General features: G+C 37.9%; 1 protein-coding gene across 5 annotated transcripts in view; it reads right to left on the bottom strand.

Annotated features, from left to right (window-relative positions):
* Nucleotides 1-23,802, bottom strand: part of STAU2 (staufen double-stranded RNA binding protein 2) — a 492,544-nt gene extending 468,742 nt beyond the window's left edge. For all 5 annotated transcript variants that reach the window (XM_074203676.1, XM_074203666.1, XM_074203669.1 and 2 more), the window contains exons 1-2: nucleotides 23,700-23,802; nucleotides 22,135-22,204 (exon numbers count right to left, since the gene is read on the bottom strand). The gene's annotated coding sequence lies outside the window, so the exon portion shown is untranslated. The remainder of the gene's footprint in view (nucleotides 1-22,134; nucleotides 22,205-23,699) is intronic.
* Between the last annotated feature and the right edge of the window lie 265 nt (nucleotides 23,803-24,067).

Raw genomic sequence — 24,067 nt, 5'->3', positions numbered from 1 at the left:
GAGGAGAGGATGGACCATGGGGGAAGAGTGGCCATATATAACACATTTTCTTTCTTACTTCTTGCAAGGGGCTGGGAATGGAAGGCCTGCCCAGGACCACAGGGCCAGGTGGATTCTGCACCTAAGGGGTGGTATGGGGGCTCAGGGCTTTTTGGCCCCAGGACCAGGGATCTGTCTGCTGTGCCACTTGGCAACCCTACAGCAGAGTCATAGTGAAAGGAGAGAGAAAATAGAGTACATGGTAGTGGAGAAATAAGAAAGGAGGGAGTTGCGATCAGCAATGGCAATGGTGGAAAAATATGGAAGTAACTTTTGTCATGTACTTATCATAAAGAATTTGATCCACCTGTGATAGAGGTGTTGGTGTTCGAACAAAGACTCAAGCACATTTTTTGTTATGAGTATTTGGGGGAGGGTGCAGGGCAAGTAGGGCTGGATGGCCTGCCTGGGGCCACAGGGTGTCTGGGGCCGGATTTGGACCCAGATGCTCCTGGCTCAAGGGCCAATGCTCTGTCTGCCACCCAGCCACCCCTACTATTATTACTATTTTATTTTATTTTGGGTCTTTTTTTCTTTCTTTTTTTTTGGTTTTTGCAGGGCAGTGGGGATCGGGTGGCTTGCATGTCACAAGGCTGGGTGATTGTTGGGTTTACGAGGCTGGATATGGACTAGGGTGCTCGTGGCTCCAGGGCTGGTGCTTCATCCATTGCACCACCTGGCTATACCTACAATTATTACTATTATTATTTTTTATTTTAATTTTTTTCTCTCCCCTTTACTTTTTTCGCCCAAACAAGTCTATCTATATTCATGGAGGAGGAGGGGTATTTTGTTTAGTTGTAAACAAGAATATTTTATTAATGCAAAAAAACATTTGTACAAAATAAGAATAAAAAATAAACTTAAAAGGAAAAATATGGAAGTAACTTTTGTGATGGACTTATCATAAAGAATGTGATCCACCAGTAACAGAGTTGTTGGTGTTGGAACAAAGACTGAAGTACATTTTTTGTTATTATTATTTGGGGGAGGGTGCAGGGCAAGTGGGGCTGGGTGGCCTGCCTGGGGCCACATAGCAGGGTGATCTTTGGGTGTCTGGGGCCAGATTTGGACCCAGGTGCTCCTGGCTCAAGGGCCAATGCTCTGTCTGCCACACAGCTACCCCTACTATGATTACTATTTTATCTTATTTTGGGCCTTTTTTTATTTCTTCTTTTTGGTTTTTGCAAGGCAGTGGGGATCGGGTGGCTTGCATGTCACACGGCTGGGTGACTGTTGGGTCTACGGGGCTGGATGTGGGCTGGGGTGCTCGTGGCTCCAGGGCTGGTGCTTCGTCCATTGCGCCACCTGGCCATACCTACAATTATTACTATTTTTTTAATTTTAATTTTTTTCTCTCCCCTTTACTTTTTTCACCCAAGCAAGTCTATCTATATTCATGGGGGGAGGGGTATTTTGTTTACTTGTAAACAAGAATATTTTATTAATGTAAAAATAAACATTTGTACAAAATGAGAATAAAAAAAATTAAAAAAAAAAGAATTCTACCAAAAAAAAAAAAGAAGAAGAGTGCTCGGGCCACAGAAGGTAAGGGGGCAGAAGGAGACTGTCAAGTTCTCTTCTCTGGCCCTGGGACAGGACTCTGGGGCTTTGTCCATATTCAGACCCTGGTCAGTCTGGGACCCCCCCAATGCCATAGAGCAGGGACCCTCCTCACAGCTCAAGGGTAGAGGAGTGTGCTTGTGGTCATGCACAGACCAGGAGATCAGTCAGAGCCTCTCATAAGACCTTGAAGGAACTGAGGTCTTTGCAAGGGTGTCACCCCAAAACCAGGGCACAGGCTGGGAAAATGAGTAAACAGGAAAAAAGGAACCCCATGAGTTCCCATGTAGGACCAAGCATACACTCAAAAGATGAGGAAGTTCCAGCTGCTGCATCTAAATCCTCTAAGAAATAAAGAAGTTGGTCTCAGGCTATTTCAGAGCCCAAAAAAGATTTTAAAAACCAAGTAAGGGAGGAAGAGGAAAAAATGGGAAGAGAAATGAGGGAGATAACAGGAAAAAACATGAAAACCAAGTCAACAGCTTAGTCAAGGAGATCCAAAAAAATCCTGAAGGAAATAGTATACTAAAAACTACTTTAGGTCAAATGGAAAAAAGTTCAAAAAGTTACTAAGGAGAAAAATACCTTAAATAGCAGAATTGACCAGATGGAAAAGGAGATAAGAAAGCTCTCCAAATAAAACAAATCATTCAAATGTAGAATGCAGCCAAAGGGAGCTGATGACTTTTCGAGGAATAAATATTTATTAAGTGCCAACTATGTACTAAGTACTGCACTAAGTTCATAAATAAAAATAAAAACAAAGGCTGTCTCCTGACCTCTAACAGTTTTCAATCTAATAGGGAGAGATGATACACAAAAGGAGGCTAAAAAAGGAAGGTAGAGAAGCAAAAGATTTTTCAGAAGGGAATTCAAAAGTTTATCAAGCTCTACCTCCTGTCTTAAGGTATGTAATATGACTATTTCCACCCCTCTTTAAAAAAGTGCCTGAAACCCTGAGAAATTACACAATTCAGTTAAGATACCATAGTTAATAAAGGGCAGAAAAGGGACTAGAAGAACACAGTACAATGCTTTTTCTGCTCTACTATTTCACCCTCTTGATATCTTTTTGTCATTTCTTTCCCATCTAGCTTTTAACTTCTCTTCCCAGTGCACTAACTCAATACATGGATGAATTGATTCCTTATCCCCTACTCAGGTTACAGCATTTATCTTCTATTATAAAGATCTTATTTATTTTGAGTTTTACAATTTTTTCCCTAATGTTACTTCCCTCCCCCCACCCCCACAGAAGGCAATTTGCCAGTCTTTACATTGTTTCCATGGTATATACATTGATCTAAATTGAATGTGATGAGAGAGAAATCATATCCTCAAGGAAGAAACAAAGTATAAGGGATAGCAAGATATCAGTTATTTTTTCTAAATTAAAGTTAATACTCTTTGATCTTTGTTCAAATTCCACCGTTCTTTCTCTGGATACAGATGGTATTCTCCATTGCAGAGCCCCAAACTGTCCCTGATTGTTGCACTGATGGAATGAGTGAGTCCATCAAGTTTGATCATCGCCCCCATGTTGCTGTCAGGGTGTACAGTGTTTTTCTGGTTCTGCTCATCTTGCTCAGCATCAGTTCTGCATTTATCTTCTAACCAGATCTCAGCACCTCTGCTCTCATCTTAACAATGCCAAAGACTCCTGAATAATACTGCTAATCATTAATCCAATGGCTTCCCATTACCTGTGAACAATATAAATTCCAAATCTCTGTATGCCTCCAAAATCCAGCCCAACCTAATTCTCCAAATTGACCTGTCTTTGCTGCTTTGTTTTGAATTTTACTATGATTCTGATTATACTAGGACTGTATAGAACTGGACTGTACAAGAAAGTGTGCATCTGCTTTTCCTGTTTTACATGAACTCCAATGATTTCTCCAGCTAGAGTGATCTCCTCATTAACCCCCAAAGACATTAAGTTTCTGTAATGATGATTGGCATTATGATATAACATAAATATAAGACTTAAGTTCTAGTTCTGAAACTGCCCCATCAAAACACCCCACAATACTATAACACTAACCTTTCTCAATGAACAAAACATTCGATTTGGAGGCTTTTCAATGTCTAGAGCCTGTCCATTGAATTAATTATCTTTTCCCCTAAAATCTCTTCCCTTCCAAACTTTCATATTACTATAAAGGGATGGCGACCAGTCACCCAAAGTCCAAATTCTTAGATACCCCATATCAAATCTGTTGCCAAGTCAATTTTGCCTTTGTAGCATTTTTTGCATATGCCTCCTTCTCTCCTAGGACTCTGTCAACCCATCTGCTATGGACTCTTATCACCTCCCTCCCAGAGGATTCCAATAGCCTACTGGTTGGTTGCTCTGCTTCAAGTCTCTTCCCATTCCAATATATTCTGCATTCAACTATCAAATTGTTCTGACCATATAAGTGTAGTTATTTAATGGCCTCCTCCCAATCCCTTCCCCCAATCAACAAATTCCATTAACTTCTTATCACCTCCAGGATCAAAATACAAAATCCTTCATTTGGCTTTTCAAAATTCTTCATAACCTGCTTCCTTTATATTTCTAGTTTTCTACTATCGTGCTTCTCCCATCACCACCACATATCCATACTCTAGCATTTAGTGAAACTGGCTTCCTTGCTGCTCCATTGTCCAACTCTGGGCATTTTCACTGGTGGTAACATACCTAGAATACTCTCCCACTTTATCTTTGCCTCCTAACTTCCTAATCCAAGTTAAAACCCTGCCTTCTACAAGACGTCTTTCTTTATTTCTCTTAATTCTAGTGCTTTCCCACTGTTCATCTGGCCTCAGACACATAACAGCCATGTGACCCTGGCCAAGTCACTTAATCCTGTTTGACCTAGTTCCTCATTTGTAAAATGAATTGGAGAAGGAAATGGCAAACTACTCTAGTATCTTTGCCAAGAAAACTCCAACTGAATGACAACTGAAGTTTTCTATTGCTGAATATATTGAGACCTACTGGTATCCTGAAAGCTAATGGAAAAAAATTAACAATTATATAGTGCTAGTCTTATACAATATGAAGAAAACCCAAGGTCTATCACACTAAGGAAACTAAAGAAAGTTTACTACTTGCTCACCAAAGAGAGAGAGAGAGAGAGAGAGAGACAAAGAAAGAGAAAGAATTGATCGCTATTTTATTTTATTTTATTAGGTCTTTGCAAGGCAATGGAGTTAAGTGGCTTGCCCAAGGCCATATAGCTAGGTAATTATTAAGTGTTTGACTCCAGATTTGAACTCAGGTCCTTCTGACTCCAGGGCAGGTGCTCTATCCACTGCACCACCTAGCTGCCCCTTGATAGCTATTTTAAGAGCATGATATAAACAAATTAAAAACCTATAGAAATACTTTTGGAATAAGACAATATCACTTCACTAAGCAATAATAAAGGTCGATGACAGGTACCAACAGATTTGACAAATGTAACCAAAATGTGGTTAAAGATATAAAAAGAGAATCAAATGGTCCTCTATGAATGACAACTACAAGAACTCAATCAAATTTTTGAAAAGAAATAAACAAACAGCCAAATAATATAAATTCATTCATGAGATCTGGGAGCTTATGATGGCAATTAAGGTCCAGAAAATAAAGAAGGGTTAATCCTAAAAAATCATAGACTTAAAGACATAAGTTGTTGACTAAAATCATACACTAAAGTTCACTATCTTTCACTGATTGATAAACAATTAACATGTATCACTGAGAAATCAACTGGAAAGTCTGAAAATTAGAATGGAGCCAACAGGCAAGAAGACAAAAAATGTAAGAACAAAATCAAAGTACAAAGTATCTGATATTAAAAAACAAATTCCCTGGAAATCATGTCAAAGAGAAAGAATCATCACTACCTGAAAATCACCTTCAACAAGAAACTTGGACATCATATTTTAATAAATTATTACTTTTTAAAAACAGTTCTGGGGTGGCTAGTTGGAGTAGTGGATAGAGCACCAGCCCTGAAGTCAGGAATACCTGGGTTCAAATCTGGTCTCAGACACTTAATAATTACCTAGCTGTGTAGCCTTGGGCAATCCACTTAACACCACTGCCTTGCCAAAAAAAAAAAAAAGAAAGAAAGAAATGAATGACTGAATAAATAAATAAATAAACAAGTAAATAAATAACTGGGCAAACATCAACCACTCATGGATAGGTCAAGCTAATATAATAAAAATGACAATTCTACCAAAATTAAACTACCTGTTTAGTGCTCTGCCTATCAAAATTCCAAAAAAATTACTTTAATGATAGAAAAAATTGTAAATTCATACTGAGATGGAGACAATGTAAAAACTGACAAATTGCCTTCTGTGGGGGGTGGGGGGAGGGAAGTAAGATTAGGAGAAAAATTCTAAAACCCAAAATAAATAAAATCTTTAAAAAAAAATTCATATGGCGAAATAAAAAGTCAGGAATTTCCAGGGATTCAAAGGGAAGCAGTTTATGACTAAGGAAGAGATGGAGAACATCACTAAAAGCAAACAAGATGATTTTGATGACATTAAATTGAAAAGCTTTTGCACAGACAAAACCACTGCAACCAATATCAAAAGAAATGTAGTAAACTGGGAAACAATCTTTACAACTAATGTTTCTGACAAAGGACTCATTTCTAAAATACACAGAGAATTGGGTCATATTTTAAAAAAAAAAGTCATTCCCCAACTGACAAATGGTCAAAGGATATGCAAAGGCAATTTACAGATGAGGAAATCAAAGCAATCCATAGTCATATGAAAAACTGCTCGAAACCACGTGCAAATTAAAACTTCTCTGAGGTACCACCTCACACCTCTCAGACTGGTCAATATGAACAGAAAGGATAACATCATCGTTGGAAGGGTTGTGGGAAATCTGGGACACTGTTTACATTGTTGGTGGAGCTGTGAACTCATCCAACCTTTCTGGAGAGAAATTTGGAACTACGCCCCAAAGGGCAACAAAAATGTGCATACCCTTTGACCCAACCATACCACTACTGGGTCTATACCCTCAAGAGATGATGAAAAAGGGTAAAAACATCACTTGTACAAAAATATTCATAACAGCCCTGTTTGTGGTAGCAAAGAATTGTAAATCAAGTAAATGTCCTTCAATTGGGGAATGACTTAGCAAACTGTGGTATCTGTATGTCAAGGAACACTATTGTTCTATTAGAAACCAGGAAGGATGGGAATTCAGGGAAGCCTGGAGGGATTTGCATGAACTGTTGTTGAGTGAGATGAACAGAACCAGAAAAACACTGTATACCCTAACAGCAACATGGGGGTGATGATTAACCTTGATGGACTTGCTCATTCCATCAGTGCAACAATCAGGGACAATTTGGGGCTGTCTGCAATGGAGAGTGCCATCTGTATCCAGATAACGAACCAGGAAGTTTGAACAAAGTTCAAGGACTATTCCTTTTAATTAAAAAAAGAAACCTGCTATCTTATTGTCTGATCTTGCAATCTCTTAATACTTTATGTTTCTTCTTTAAGGATATGACTTCTCTCTCATCACATTCAATTTGGATCAATGTACAACATGGAAACAATGTAAAGACTGACAAATTGCTTTCTGTGGGGGAGGGGGGAGGGGGAAGTAAGATTGGGGGAAAAATTGCAAAACTCAAAATAAATACAATCTTTAATTTAAAAAAAAAGCTCCAAAAAAGATTTGAATACATCTCTTGACTCCAAGCGTAGAACACTATCAAATATACCATGTTGTCTCTATAAATTTTATCTCAACAAGAAGAATGATGAGGATGAGGATGATAAAATTATTTGGTAAGAAGAAAAAAAAAGAAAATGGTAAAAACATCACTTGTACAAAAATATTCATAGCAGCCCTGTTTGTGGTGGCAAAGAATTGGAAATCAAGTAAATGTCCTTCAATTGGAGAATGGCTTAGCAAACTGTGGTATATGTATGTGATGGAACACTATTGTTCTATTAGAAACCAGGAGGGATGGGAATTCAAGGAAGCCTGTAGGGATTTGCATGAACTGATGCTGAGTGAGATGAGCAGAACCAGAAAAACACTGTACACCCTAACAACAACATGGGGGTGATGATCGACCTTGATGGACTTGCTCATTCCATCAGTGCAACAATCAGAGACAGTTTGGGGCTGTCTGCAGTGAAGAATACCATCTGTATCCAGATGGGAGTTTGAACAAAGATCAAGGACTACTCCTTTTAATTTAGGAAAAAAAAACTGCTATCTTATTGTCTGATCTTGCTATCTGTTATACTTTATGTTTCTTCTTTAAGGATATGATTTCTCTCTTATCACATTCAGTTTGGATCAATGTACATACCATGGAAATAATGTAAAGACTAGCAAATTGCCTTCTGTGGGGGGTGGGGGGAGGGAAGCAGGATTAGGGGAAAAATTGTGAAACTCAAAATAAATAAAATCTTAAAAGGGAAAAAATGGTATTATGAAAAAATAGATAATGACATTTGACCTAAATGATGATAATAATAAATTGTTTATATTCAAAATTCTAATGTTGAAGGTCACAGAGTGTTTTAAGAGACAAAATAAAAGGGAAATAAAAGGAAATCCATTAGCGAAGAAATGAGGAAGAGGGAACACTATCTCAAATATAAATGTAATACACAATAAAAAGTAAACAAATATGAAGGGAAATGTGAAGAAGTTATGCAGTCAAAGAAAGAGTAAAACTACACACATACACACACACACACAAACAAACACACATATAGAAAGACAGAATTTGGTGTAGAAATACATTAAACTCAAAAGGAATAAAGAGGGGGCTCTTTGTAAACAGCCTCAACTTTTAGCTCCAAATGGAATACAAGATCTAGATTTAAAAAATGTCATTATAAAAAATAATAAGAACAGGGAATGAGATCTACCTTACACAACTGGATGGTAGAGAATTCTTGATGAAATTAAGGGATAGAGAAGCTCATGAGATAAAATGGACAGTTCAGATTACATAAAATTGAAAAGCTTCTGTGCAAACAAAATCAATGCAGTTACAATTAAATGGGAAATACCTAAAAAAAGCATATTCCTCTGATAAAGGATTTCTATACAAAAAATAGGTATTGATAGCATATATAAGAACATGAGTCATTTACCAACAGATACTCAAAAAAATATAAACTATAAGTTTCTCTTTTTTTCAATTAAATATAGTATTTTTCAGGAGCTTTTTCAGTAAAAATCTAAATCTAGAAAAATCCTGCAAAGCAGATCAGAAGAAAGTACTAAGGGACCACAGTCAGAATTACATATAATTTAGTAGTCATAGAAAACTGGAGAACTTGAAATATAATATTCAAGGAGGCAAAAGAGATAAGCGTACAGCCAAGAATAACTTATCCAACAAAGTTAAATATAATATTAAAGGGGAAGGGGTATGGAAATGAACTTTTAATAAAATAAAGGATTTCCAAGTATTCTTGAAGAAAAGACCACAGCTATGGAGAAACTGTGATGTTCAAACAGAGGAGTCAAGAGAAACATAAACAGGTAAAAAAATATAAAATAATCATAAGGAGCTAAATAAGAATAAATTGCTTATATTCTATACAGGAAAATGATGGATTTGCCCCTTCAGAATGCTATCAAAATCAAAAGTCATTCTCTGATTAAGACAGAAGGCCTGAGAATGGTTCTGTTATGTTGTGATAGTCTTAAAAGAACTGAAATAAAGGGAAAAAGAAGTACATTAGTGGGGGGAGGAAAAGGAAAATTACAGATAATTATGCACATAATCAGGGTAGAAATCTATACACAAAAAGGATGGTGGAGAGTAAGGAGGAGGAAATGGTTAATACTTTAATTTCACTCTCATCTGAAGTGGTCAAAGGAATAAAAAATACACACAGTTGGATAAAGAAACACAGTTTGTTCAATAGAGAATGGAAGTGGAAATTAGAGGAAGATTAAATTAAGGAAAGGATTAGTCCTAAGCAAAACAAACTCTAAATTGGAAAAAATTTATTTATAGCTTAATTTTAAGAGGGCAAAGAATGATGTTCTACAGGAGTATCCATCAATTTGGGAATGTTGCCCTTTAGGACATGGCCATTGTCAACATTTGTCTTGCTTGACTACATAGGTTTGTGAAAGAAGTTTTGTTTTTCTTTTGGGAGCTGGAGGAGGGATAAAGATGAAATTTTGCTGATTAAAAAAAATTAATTTTAAAAAAGTAAAAAGGAATTTTCTTTTTCTCTTTAGTTAGGGATGAATAGAAAATAGTGATATTAATATTTACAATACATAGCTAACTTTATAGTTATGCTATATATATATATATATACATATACATATATTATAATTTTTTGTTTGTCTTTTCCATTAGAATGTAAGCTCTTTGTGAATAAAGACTGTTTCAGTTTTTGTGCTTATACATCCAGTATCTGGCATAGCAAAAAAAAAAAAAATGCAATCTAAATACAGATGGAAAACTACATTTACTATAAAAAGTTCAGAATAATTTAGCTTTAGCATTAATAAATTGGACTTCCCTCCAGTCCTCTTCTATTCATGACATTTTTTTAGTTATACTGACTCTTTTCCATGAAATGCATTCCTCTACCATGTCACAAGTGCTTCTCTTACAGCCCTTTGTCCCCTTCTGGAGAAAAGGGAGCTCTTCCTTGTCAAATTTCTCCAAACACCTTGCAAAGAACTCCCTTTTGCACATCTCTCATTTTCCTTTATATCAACTGTGTCCTTGGTTCCTATCTCATTAGCTTGTAAGTTCCTTGAGAACTGGGCCTGTATCATGTCTATTTTTGTAACCCTAGCAACTAGCATAAAGTCTTGAACATATTAGGACCTAATAAATTCAAATAAATTGAATTTATTTCAACAAGTGATGAGGGAGCAATTCATACATATGAAAGCAATAGGAGACCTCAATTATCTAGAATGTTTAGTGTCTGAAAAGAAATAGACTTGAATAAAACCCAAAAGGTGGCTGGAGCCAGACTGTGGAGAATTACAAACACCAAGTGGTTAAAGAAGTTCTCTTTTGCCCAATGAACAGCCACTAAAGAACAGGGAAGAAAGGCAAGAAGCATTTATTTAGTGGGTACTACAGGTTAGGCACTATGCTAAGTATTTTACAATTATCTAATTTAGTCAAATTAATACAAAGCCTATATTCCTATACTGAAAATCAAGTGCTAACCACAAGCAGAAAGAAGAGAAGTATAGGGCCATTGAGATCCTTTCCAATCCTACAGTGATAATTTATATAGCATTTACTACTCACCAGGCACTGTGCCAAGAACTTTTAGATCATTTGATCCTTACAACTATCCTGTGAAGTGCTATTATTACTCCCATTTTTACAGATGAGGAAACTGAGGCCCAGAAACATTAGGTAATTTGACTATGGTCAGAGGTGCGATTTGAACATAGATCCTCTGACAACAGAGTCCATGTTGAATGTTTGTAGTTTAAATGGCAGGAATACTATCACTGAATGAGAAAATGTATCAAATTGTATCAAGACTCACAAGTAAATGGTAACATCTAGGCAGATGTGAATATTTTTTCTAGCATACTGTATATACCTTCTAATTAAATTTCAAGTATGAAAAATAATTCTCAAATCTCCTTATACTACTTTAACCTCACTACTGACAATCACATACCTCCAACTGCCTTTCAGACATCTTGCACTGGATGTCTAGTAGATAGTTTAAATTCAATATACCCAAAACAGAATCCATTCTTTCCCCCTAGACCTCCACACATCTTTTCCCTTCCTATTACTGTAGAGAATACCATCTTCCTAGTCCTTCACACTAGCCACTGATCTGAACATCTCACTTCTCAATCTATCACCAAGACCTGTCACTTAAGACCTTTGCAACATCTCTTGAATAGAATCCCCTCTCTCCTCTGACTCTGCCCTTGCCCTGACATAGCACCTCATCACCTCAAACTTGGTATATTGTCTATTCATGGGTTAGTTAACCTGCTTCAAAGTCTCTCCCTATAAAAATACATCCTCTATTTAGCCACTAAAGCTATTTTCCTAAATCACAGGTTGAACCACATCAATTCACTCCTCCAAAAACTCCAGTCGTCCCCTGCCATCTCTAGGATCAAACATGAAATCCCCCTTCTGGCATTCAAGGTCCTTCAGAACCTAATCCTCTTCCCACCTTTGCAGTCTTCTTGTACCTCACCTTCTAACACATACACTTCCATGAACAAGACACTTCATTTTTTCTGCACTGGGCCTTTTTTCCTGACTGTCCTCCAGACCTGGAGTAACCTCCGTCCTCATCTCTGTTTACTGGCCTCCCTGACTTCCTTTAAGTGCCAATAAAGACCCTCACCTTCTAAGTTCTTTTAATTACTTACAATTTTTCCTATCTATAGCATTTTTGTATTTTCTTGCTGTCTTCCAGGTTAGATGGTGAGCTTCCTGAGGGCAGGAACCCTCTTTTGCCCCTTGTTGTAGCTTCAGCATTTGGCACAGGGCCTGGGACATGAGAACTGCTTGATAAAGGTTTTGTTGTCTAACTGATCTTCACAAAATGATAGCCAGACATTAAGCATAGTATGTGTATGTATAAGTGTATCTACAAATATACAAAGTATATTTGATCCTTCAGGAAAATATTAATGTGAAAATTGTGGAATATCAAAACTTCTATCAGTAATTCAATGTGTCTAATTCAACATCTGAGGTCCAACAGTGACTTACCATTATTCCCATCCATGAATTCAACCCCAGACACCCTGGCCTTCTTCAGTCCCTCATACATGACACTTTGTCTCCCATCTCATACCTCCCATCTCGTGACACAGGCTGTCTGTCCTCAATGCTTGGAATTCACTCCTTCCTAATCCTCTGGCTTTTGTAACCTCTTGTGTGCCTCAAAACTCAGGTCAAATACCACCTCCTATATGGTGCTTACAACTCCTGGTGCTTAATAAATGTTTATTGATTGACAGCATCTAATATTTCCCCACATTATCCCAATTTCTTAGTACACTCACTTATGACAATCTTAAAAAACCCAACAAATTAGAAGAAGAAATGTATTGTTAGTTACAAGGGGAGACTGTCATCCCTCTTTCATCTCTGCTAAGCAATACCAGAAAGTCATTTATAAGTATATCTAGGGGCGGCTAGGTGGTGCACTGGCCCTGGAGTCAGGAATACCTGGGTTCAAATCCGGTCTCAGACACTTAATAATTACATAGCTGTGTGGCCTTGGGCAAGCCACTTAACCCCACTTGCCTTGTAAAAACCTAAAAAAAAAAAAAAAGTATGTCTAGTTAATGAAACCTGTTTGGGTCTGATCTACAAATTCCAATTTTCAAAGCTTCAAGCTTGTGATTCACTTCAGCCAACAGCAGATGAAGAAATTCTCCTGGTTGATCTTTGCAATCATTGCTATTATTGCTAAACATAGAGATGACTGGCAACAACCTCAAAAAAACAGTGCTATTTGTTGAGTCTTACCTTCTTCTACATCAACAGGAATTACAATTCTATTTCAATCATAGTTTCTGATGGCTACAATAAATGTACTAATCCATGGTCCTCAGAGCACACTTGGTAGACATTATCTTTGACAAAAACATGAATAACTAGTAAGGAGAATTTTTTTAAAATTCTTATTAGAATAAAAGAAATTATATTTTGCAGAAGAATTTCATGTGAAGAAGGTTTTAATAGGTTGCCTAATGATTTTTGTATTAGCATCAGATGATTCTAATACAAAAATCATTAGGCAACCTATTAAAATGTCTTCTTCCCAATAATGCATTGTCATCATTGGAATAAAGATCTTTCTTCAGTGACAATCCACATGAAATGTTTTTATTTCCTCAAATGAGGAAAAGGAAAAGAATAAAAATTTGCTCTTCCCTCAATTTGCTGTCATAAGAAAAATAGAAAATATCTTATCTAACATATGGCTACAAAATAATGTCATTTCTTTAGAAGGGGCTTTGAGAAATGACAAGAGCTAAAATATATGATTGCTTTATATTCTGGGGATTGTAGTGCATCACATGATATAGCAGGTGAGCACATCCTTACAGTCCTGTATGGTGTCCCAGAAGAGGTAATATTATATTGTCATTAATTGATAAAATTGTTTTGCAACTTCTGTGACAAAATAAATTTTGTCTAACTCCAGTATCTATCTTATGATAGTCCTCAAGAAAATCAACAAAGTCTGAAGTTATTTCTTAATCTTAAAATTGAAAACCCAAAACACACAGAACTCTCAACTAATAACCTCTTAATTTACTCCTAATCCAAAGCTTATATCACCAACTTTGAACATTCTCCAAAATTTATCATTTTTATGATTATCATCATTATGTTGTAGTAGTAGTAGTAGTAGTAGTAGTAGTAGTAGTAGTAGTAGTAGTAGTAGTAGTAGTAGTAAGTAGTAAGTAGTAAGTAGTAATAAAGAGCCTTGAAGGCAGTTAGACCTCAATCAAATTCTGCCTCAATCCTTTTTGGGTGACCCCCCACATCATGGAATTATTCAATGCTCCAAGAAATCTCTAAGACTATAAATTGCAGGGAAGATTTTGAGATGCCTTGGTTCCCTCTCAACTTCCCTTCCAAGTAATTCCTTTTGGCAAAGAAATTATACAGGCAGCTAACCCAAAAAAATATTCCTAAGAGTGTGTCCAGCACCTACTATTTTTTAAGCTGTTCTGAAACCTATGTCAAGGGTCAATCACTTATATCCCTCAGATTATGTCCAAAACATGTGTTAAGATATTGACTAGAGGGGTGGCTAGATGGCGCAGTGGATAAAGCACTGGCCCTGGAGCCAGGAGTACCTGGGTTCAAATCTGGTCTCAGACACTTAATAATTACCTAGCTGTGTGGCCTTGGGCAAGCCACTTAACCCCGTTTGCCTTGCAAAAATCTAGGAAAAAAAAAAAGATATTGACTAGACTATTAACTAATCTTCAATTTGAAAGTGGAAATAAATTAATGGAGCCTGATTTGCCAGTGTTTCCCCAAATGATAGTGAACATGTTAATATATGTCCTTGGACAAAATTATAAATCTAAAAAAAAATTAAGGGCTTTCCCCAAATGACTCCTTTTCAATTTTAAAATTCTGATTCTATTATATTTTGAGCATAAATCAAGTTCTGGATATACTAATGATTTTCTTAGTGGATTAGGTCCAATGAAGTCTTTATTTTGACAAAAATTTGGTGTTTTCATATCAAATATTTTTCCCACAGTAGAAAGTCTTGAAATATATACTTAAAAACAAATCCGGCCTCAGGCACTTAATAATTACCTAGCTGTGTGGCCTTGGGCAAGCCACTTAACCCCATTGCCTTGAAAAATCTTAAAAAAAAAAAAGAATACCAGTGATCTCTTTGGGGCAGCTAGGTGGTGTAATGGATAAAGCACCGGCCCTGGAGTCAGGAGTACCTGGGTTCAAATCCAGTCTCAGACACTTAATAATCACCTAGCTATGTGGCCTTGGGCAAGTCACTTAACCCTGTTTGCCTTGCAAAAAACAAAACAAAAAAAACTAAAAAATATATATACTTAAAAAACAATTTTTATCACTATTTTTCTAGGGCAATGGGGTCTTTAATATGCTTTCCCTCATAATTATCCTTAAGACAAGTAACAATTTTGAAATTTCCACAAAATGTCCTGAAAAAACTGGGAGACAATGAAAAGTTGTAAAGAGTTCTATATTAGGAATCAAGAGCCTGAGATCTGATCCAAGTTCTGCCATGCATGACCTTGGGTTTGTCACTTAACTCCTCTAAGCCTCTGGGCTGGATATAGATAGATTTGCTGTCATCTGAGTGCAGATGATAATTGAACCCGTGGGAGCTGAAAAAATAACCAAAGGAGAACACAGAGAAAAAGATCTCAGGATAAGCCTATGCTTCAGAAGTGTAAGACAGATAATGAACTGACAAAGGAGTCTGAAAAGTAGGAAAACCAGGAAAAAGCTGGAGTAGTCAACAGTACCACAGGTTTCTCTGTTTACTTTCTTTAGATTTCATCTCCCATTTTGTGGGGGGGGGGGGGGGCTTTTTACTTTTTCAGCTATGTTACCATAACTTTACTTGAGATATTCTATTTACTTAACATTAAGGTCAATGAAAAACTGGCAATTTGTATCAGACAAGTTCTTTACATGTATTATCTCATTTGAAATTTATAATAACTCTTACCAGTTAGGAACCAACTGGGATTTTTATCCCCATTTCAAAAATGAAGAAAATGATGCTGAGAGATTAAGTGGCTTTCCCATCATCACACAATTTTCCACAACAAAAGGCAGAAATGAACCTAAGTCCAAGTCCAGTATTATACATACTACAGAATCACAACTCTCCTGTAAGTCTGTGGCCAGAGTTGCTGCTTCCCATAACACTCCTGTCAGCTTTTTCACTAACAAGTTGTGCTTGCGGGTCTTAGGTCTCAGGTTCTGCCTTTCATAAAAAGGGGGGAGCTAAACAAGCTGATCACAAAAAGATTGCATCATATTACAATGAGGCTGGAACATCACCATTTGTTCAACTAATTAGCAAAGACATGCACGTACATACCCCATACCTGGGCATAAACATGTGAAGACATAAATATACACATATATACCAGGCATATAAAAATATTTATGGGGGCGGCTAGGTGGTGTAGTGGATAAAGCACTGGCCTTGGGAGTCAGGAGTACCTGGGTTCAAATCCGGTCTCAGACACTTAATAATTACCTAGCTGTGTGGCCTCGGGCAAGCCACTTAACCCCATTTGCCTTGCAAAAGCCTAACAAAAAAAATATTTATGTGTAAAAGTTGGTATAAAAATTCAACCAAAGCTCATCTATGTGTGAGTATATCCATGCATATGTGATCAAAAAGAAACCTGAAAGCAGAAATAAAAATGATCATCCTCATGCCCACTAATTCTGGGTGCACAACAAGACTTTGCTTTCTGTACCCTCATTTGGTGACCTCATCAGCTCTCACTGGTATCTAAGTATATAACCCTAACCTCTCTCCTTAGCTCCAGTCCTGCATCACAAGATATTTAAGCCTAGATATTTAGGCATCTCAAATTCAATATATCCAATACAGAATATATCTTTCTCTCCCAAACCTACCCCTTCCCTATTACTGCCAGGGTCATCATCTTTTTGCAAGTCACTACTCAGGAGCATAACACTAGTACCTTCTTCAACTCTGAAGTCTCACACAAATTCATGAAGCAATCTATACATTTTGACACCCATTGCCAAATTTTGTTTCCACCTTCATATTTCACAGGGCATTTATATCACTTCATAATTTGACTTGTTCTTTTCTCTTTCCAGGTTTCTTCCACATTATTGCTCTACATGAACTCTACAATCAAGCCATACTGGTTTAATTACTGTTCCACAAAATGCATGCTCCATCATCTTCCTTCTCTATGACTTCCTACACAGTGTCCCCTTGCCTGGAATGCATTCTCCCCACTGGGAATCCTTATATCCTTTAATATTTAGCTCAGTTACCACCTTCTAGATGAAGCCTTTTCCAACCCTTCCCAAGCTGTTTTTGTGCTCCCTCATAAAATTATATTGTTTTATTCATTATGTATATAATTACATGTATGTATATACATTTACCTATATGTAAACCACATATACATGTAAAATGCATGTGTGGTATATGTTGCAAATATATTATACACACACACTTATATAGGTTTATAAGTACATACCTATGGAGTGGCTAGGTGGCACAGTGGATAGAGCGCCAGCCCTGGAATCAAGAGTACCTGAGTTCAAATCTGACCTCAGACAATTAACAGTTACCTTAGTTGTGTGGCCTTGGGCAAGCCACTTAACCCCATTGCCTTGCAAAAAACAACAACAAAACCTAAAAAAAAAAAAAAAATAAGTACATAGCTATATAGTAAGCACCTATAAAAGGACTATTTCACTTTTGTTGTTTCATCTGAAATATTTAGCACTGGTATGTAGTTATTTAATAAATGTTTATTATTGATTTATTCATTAAAATGGTTTATTCTGGTTTATGTCTCCTATCTTTTTTTTTGGTTGGTTTTTTTTTGGTTTTTGCAAGGCAGTAGGGTTAGGGGACTTGCCCAAGATCACACAGCTAGGTAATTATTTAGTGTCTGAGGCTGAATTTGAACTCATGTCCTCCTGACTCTAGGGCTGGTGCTCTATCCACTGTGCCACCTACCTGCCCCTATGTTCCCTATCTTTTACGGAATGGTTCTTTTCACAGCTTTGGGATATTAATCAATCAATAAACACTCCTTAAGCATTCACTGAATAATACTGACATTTATAAAGCACTTTATACATATATCATTTAATTTGAAGCTCACAACCCTGAGGTAAAAGAACTATGGAAAAACCTTGCTTTATATGTATGTATATATTCACAGACACATAGAGATATAAACTTATGATTTCTTCAACATGGAGTCCATGGTGAGGAGCTTGCTCTATAACTGGCAGTCTCAGAGTTTTCCGGGGCACTTAAGAGGAGAAATGATGGATTCCAGGATCACAAAGTCAATATTCAGCATGCAACCAGCACAAACTTGAACACAGATCTTCATGACTCCAAGATCATCTGTCTATCCACTGACCACACTGTGGGGTGTATGTGCACATACATATATGCATGGGTATAATATAAATGAGCGTCCATGTATACATTCTATAAGACCCATATACACATAGATGCATATAAACATACACATATGACCAGGGTAGGAGACTCCTGATCCTATAATGCAGAGTCTCAAAGCTGCCTTAACAGAAATGAAAGTTTAAATGACTGGCTCAGTCACAGAGCCAGCATGCATCGGGGTGGAACTTGTATGGATATATATTTATATGCGTGTATAAATGGTACACAAGATAGAGAATTACACCTGTGATTTCACAGCTACAGGGAACTTGAAATCTCCTAATCACCTTCTCTCCAGTTGATTAAGAATTGGCTCTAAGACTCCACTATGATACATTACATCTCATTTATAATGAATATTATTTGTCCTCAGTGAGATGTGACATAGTTATTAATTATGCAGAGGTAAGATGTGAAACCTAGTATCTCTGTCTCAAAATTTGGTAGTCCATCCATTATGCTATGAGATCACTGCAAATATTATTTGAGAATGAAATTTTTCTTTAGCTTTTTAAAATGTTTTGTTTTAGCCATTCCCCAATTGACAAATACCCAAAGGATATGAAGAGGCAATTGACAGATGAGGAAATCAAAAATGATCCAGTCATATGAAAAATTGCTCGAAATCTTTACTGATAAGAGAAATGCAAATTAAATCATCTCTGAGGTACCACCTCACACCTCTCAGACTAGCCAATATGACCAGAAAGGACAATGATCAATATTGGAAGGGATGTGGGAAACCTGGGACTCAAATGCATTGTTGGTGGAGCTGTGGACTCATCCAACCTTTCTGGAGAGCAATTAGGAACTACACCCAAAGGGCAACAAAAATGTGCATACCCTTTGATTCAGCAATACCACTACTGGGTCTATACCCCTAAGAGACTATGAAAAAGGGCAAAAATGTTACTTGCACAAAAATATTCATAGCAGGTCTGTTTGTGGTGGCAAAGAGAGTGAATGTCCTTCAATTGGGGAATGGCTTAACAAACTGTGGTCAAACTGTATGTCATGGAACACTATCTATTAGAAACCAGGAGGGATGGGAATTCAGGGAAACCTGGAGAGATTTGCATGAACTGATGCTGAGTGAGATGAGCAGAACCAGAAGAACACTGTACACCATAGCAGCAACATGGGGTTAATGATCAATCTTAATGGACTTTCTCATTCCATCAGTGCAACAATCAGGGACAATTTGGGGGTATCTGTGATGGAGAATAACATCTGTATCCAAAGAAAGAATTGTGGAGTTTGAATAAAGACCAAAGACTATTACCTTTAATTTAAAAAACAAAACATTATCTTATTATGTAATTTTGCTATCTCTATATATATTTTTTTCCTTAAGGATATGATATCTCTCTCAACACATTCAACTTAGATCAATGTATAGCATGGAAACAATGTAAAAACTAACAGACTGCCTTCTATAGGAGTGGGGTGGGGGGAGGGAAGTGAGATTAGGGGAAAAATTGTAAAATTTAAAAATAAATAAAAATTTGAAAATAAAATGTTTTGTTTTATGGGTGGCTCCTTATCTATAAATCTGTTGATAGCTATTCAAATATTAGGAAAAGAGGCTTTATACTAAAAATTAATGGAAAACCTTTAAAATCCTTAAATAAACAATAGTATTCTGAATTTACAAAAAAGAACAAATTCTCTTCACTAAAAATGCATAATATAATTCTACATTGTCTGTAATTTCACTCTTATGCAATTACAAAATGAAGATCTATGAAAATAACTCTACACCTTTTTGGGGTGACTAGACAGTATTTAGTAAAAGCTATTCTACTATACAAAATTATAGTTATAAACCTAACATATCTAAATATAAAAAATTTAAATTCACACAAACTATTTTTATAAATGCAAAATAGTCAAAAATTGAAAATATAGTCATGGAGTTAGTTTTAGAGAATTCTTTGAAATAATATCCAAATTTATATAGTTCAGCACATTAAACTATTAAAATAAGGAATATAAATATAAATTTTCAGCAATCTTATAATACCTACCATTTTCTGTTTCTTTCTCTCCAAAAAAGTTGCCATTTAGAAAATCTCATTTATACTTTACACTTCAAGAAATCTAGCCATCTGTTCCAAAATTGTACTATTCAATAAGGCACTGTGATATTACAATCAACTATGAGAAAAACAGTTAAACTACTCTTTTTGAGAGAAAATATTACAAATTGAAGAAACCTGGTTATCCACCTAACTTTGATCTCAATGCCATTTCTCTATGTTTCCCTCTGCCCCAGTCTGATTTTAACTAAATTAAAACCTCAGAACCAGAAATAAACTATTATAAATCTAGCTATGTGCCAAAATTGTACTATTTAATAAGGCACTGTGATATTACAATCAACTATGAGAAAAACAGTTAAACTACTCTTTTTGAGAGAAAATATTACAAATTGAAGAAACCTGGTTATCCACCTAACTTTGATCTCAATGCCATTTCTCTATGTTTCCCTCTGTCCCAGTCTGATTTTAACTAAATTAAAACCTCAGAATCAGAAATAAACTATTATAAATCTAGCTATGTGACCTTGGGCAAGTCCCTTAACCCTACTGCCTTGCTAAAACTAAAAAAAAAACAAAAAAAAAGAGATCAGAATAAACCATTTTAATGGATCAATCAATACAAGAAGTTTTCCATAATTAAATGCCTTCTAAAATACATTGCCACTAACATTTCAAAAATTACATTAATATCATGCACAATTTGTAAAAGGAACTAAACAACTTTGACAAAACAAAATCCTTACAATCCTTACTCTCAGATCATGAGGTACTATACTGTACTAGACTAATGGTACATGCCAACTAGGTGGTGTACTAGTCAAGTCATTTAACCCTGTTTGCCTCAGTTTTCTCAACTGTAAAATAAGCTGGGGAAAGAAATGGCAAACCACTCCCATATTTTTGTCAAGAAATCCTCAAATAGGATCATGAATAGTGCTAAATTACTTAACAATAATGAATGCAAAGTTTTCATCAATGTTTTCTTCAGGATTTAAAAGTCTTGAAAGTCAATAAAGTACTTTCCCACAAATATAAATCTTCAATATGAATAAAGTAGGCTCCTAATATTCCATAAAGTATTTTAAAGACTTTCAAACCTTGTTATAATACAATTCCTATGTGAGACTGTGTATAATACAAGTTTCCTTCCCATACAAAGTACTTAGGCGGCTTTAAACTTAGCCCCCCCCCCCCATCTTTCACTAAACATACAGGACCTGATTACATTTAAATAAACTGTCGATGGATAATTTTAAAGATATGAAAACTGGGCAGCTAGGTGGCGTAGTGGATAAAGCACCGGCCTTGGAGTCAGGAGTACCTGGGTTCAAATCCGGTGTCAGACACTTTTATAATTACCTAGCTGTGTGGCCTTGGGCAAGCCACTTAACCCCATTTGCCTTGCAAAAACCTAAAAAACAAACATAAAGATATGAAAACTTAACCAAAGATGTATTTAATATAGATATAAGAATTCAAGTCAGATACAGTTCCTAGTTAGCATTTTACTGAATTGTATTCAAGATGTACAAAGAGGGATACCAGCCTATCTGAATGATTTGTGAACTTCAAACATCTTAATTGTGTGATCTAGTCTCAAACAATTTCATAATATTTAGCAGTACCATTTCTGTTTCCCTGTCCCAGTCTGATCTATTTTAACTAAACTAAAACCTCAGAACCTGAAAAAAAGTATTATAAATCCTGGATGAAGATCTTTAAAGTTCCTTAAAAATCCATCTAGGCCATCTTCCTCATTTACAGATGGGGAACTGAGGTTTGGAGAAGTTTAGTGACTTACCCTTCATATTGATAGTAAATAGTAGGATCAGGACTGGAATTCAGGTTTTCTCTTAAAACATTCCTCGGTCCTAGATTAGGAAAGGAGATTAAGTACAACCAGAATAGAAGGAAGGTCCAGAAAGTCTAGTTGGCTAGACATCATTCATTAGACTAAATAAACCATGCTATCTCACTTTAATACATAAGCAATAAAGGAAGGATAATTATTTTTAGTGTTTTTTTAAATCCTGTCATTCTTAGCTTAAGTTTGGTTTTAAATCAAACCTATCGATATTTGATTGGTTTGTAAATACTGTGGATAAGACTAAACCATTATTTTCAGTCTAATTTCTCTTTAGAAAAAAGAAAAATAACCTCAAGTGACAAAATTCACATTAGTGTCAACTGATACTAGAACTAAAATATTATGCGGTTATTTTGTTTGAAGTGTACAATGAAGTACAATGAAATTTCCTAAGTGCAAGGCATTCTTAAGAAAAACTTAGGAACAATGGTGAACTATTGGTCATATCCTACTAATGTTCACTAAAAAGCAAATAAGCAGCTTGACTTATTGAAATGTGGCAGTGGTGAACTAAGTGAACCACATCAGAAAATATGAGAACTGCTTCACAAACATAATACAGGCCTGGTACAAGTCGACAAAGTAAATCTACAAACTCAAATTACGAATTCAAGGGTGGCATGAATATATCACCTCTAATGATATCATCAAGGGTGATCAAAATATATCAGAGAGATGCAAAATATTGACTTTTAAGACTTTTAATAAATAAACTGACACTGAAACTTGGGATTCATGGTTTTTTTATTTGAAGAATATAAAAAAACCCTAAAAATGTAATGGGTTTCCCCCCCCCCAGTAGGTTAATCTCATTAGGTCTACGTCATATCTTGAAACTTATGGAGAAGTCACCAAGTCACTGGATGAGAGTGTACTACCATTTGGAACGCAATTACTTAATAATGAAGTTTTTAAACGTCCGTGGAGGCGGGCGTGGGATTCGTCTCTCTCGTGCTGCAGGAGCCAGAGGCTGCGAGGGCGAGGAGGGCCCGGGCCCGGCCCCGGCCCCGGCCCGGCCCGGCCCCGGCTCGTCCACCTGCTCGGGCTCGGGCCGCCTCGGGCTCGGGCCGCCTCGCGCTTCCCTCCCCGCGCCTCCCGGGCGGGCGCCGTGGGCCCTCCTGGAGGCAGCCGGCGCGGCGGCACGCTCCGGCTCCCGTCCGGCTCCCGTCCGGCTCGGCAGACAAGGCCGGCGGCCCCGGTCCCGCCCGCGTCCCGCCTCGCTTTCCTTCCTGGCGGGGGTCCCGTACGCCCCCCTACACCGCCCCCATTCTCTCAGTCCCCGCCCCCAGAGGCGCCGGATACAGGCCTTCTCGCGCCCCGCCCCAAGGCCCGGGCCCGGGGGCCTCCCCTACCTGTGGGCCCGGGGCCCCTCCCCCGCCCCGCGCGCGCCCCTCACCCCCACGGTTCCGGCGCGGGGCCGCGCTCGAGGGGAGCCCGGCGGCGGCTCCCCAGCGCCCCCTGCCTCCCGAGGGGCCGGGGCTGCTCCCCGGGGGGTTTACCTTCTTCCCGGAGACGGCTGGGAGACGCGGCCAGGCCCGCGAACACCGGAGAGCCGCCCCAGCCGGGCCGCCGCCGGCTCCGCCGCTCCCGCTCGGCCTCCCCTCCCTCCCTCTCCTCGCGCCCGGCCGCGCGCCCCCTCCCGGCCCAGCCGCCCCTCCCCTCCCCTCCCCCTCCCCCAGCGCGCGAGTCTGGCCGCGTGCCGGCGCCGCGAACCGGCGGAAGGCGGCGGGCCCGGCCGCGCGCGCGCCACGCGCCGGCCTCCGCCGCCCCCCCCCCCCCCCCCGGCTGGGCTCGGCCGGCCCGGATGGTCGGGGCCGCGGGGGGCGCGGGGGCCGCGGGCGGCTCGGCCCTGGTGCGCGCCCCCTGG

This window comes from Macrotis lagotis, chromosome X (assembly GCF_037893015.1).
Source record: "Macrotis lagotis isolate mMagLag1 chromosome X, bilby.v1.9.chrom.fasta, whole genome shotgun sequence".
NCBI lineage: Eukaryota > Metazoa > Chordata > Mammalia > Peramelemorphia > Peramelidae > Macrotis > Macrotis lagotis.
The sequence above is the reverse complement of the archived record's forward strand: the minus strand, read 5'-3'. Positions and strand labels throughout refer to the sequence as shown.